Raw genomic sequence first — 542 nt, 5'->3', positions numbered from 1 at the left:
CACCAGCCTGTCTCCATTTTTCTGTTGGTTTTTTTGGTTTGGTTTGGGGTTTTTTTGCTTGTGAGTTTGGGTTTTCCTGAGAAATCTGTTGGCAGAGTCACTTTCCCTTGGGGTGCAGCTTTGCTGTGCCTCTGGGTGTTGTCACCAGCTGTGCCCTGGGCCTGTCCCCATGGGGGGCACAGCTGTGCTGGCTCCCACCTGGGTCACATCCCACCTACTGAAGGGCTCTGACCTGGGGTTGGATCCATCCTGGTTGAGGGCTCTGATCTGGGTTGGATCCATCCTGGTTGAGGGCTCTGATCTGGGTTGGATCCATCCTGGTTGAGGGCTCTGATCTGGGTTGGATCCATCCTGGTTGAGGGCTCTGATCTGGGTTGGATCCATCCTGGTTGAGGGCTCTGACCTGGATTGGATCCATCCCGGTTGAGGGCTCTGACCTGGATTGGATCCATCCCGGTGAAGGGCTCTGACCTGGATTGGATCCATCCCGGTGAAGGGCTCTGACCTGGATTGGATCCATCCCGGTGAAGGGCTCTGACCTG

This window comes from Pithys albifrons, chromosome 27, assembly GCF_047495875.1.
Source record: "Pithys albifrons albifrons isolate INPA30051 chromosome 27, PitAlb_v1, whole genome shotgun sequence".
Taxonomy (NCBI): Eukaryota; Metazoa; Chordata; class Aves; order Passeriformes; family Thamnophilidae; genus Pithys; species Pithys albifrons.
The sequence above is the reverse complement of the archived record's forward strand: the minus strand, read 5'-3'. Positions refer to the sequence as shown.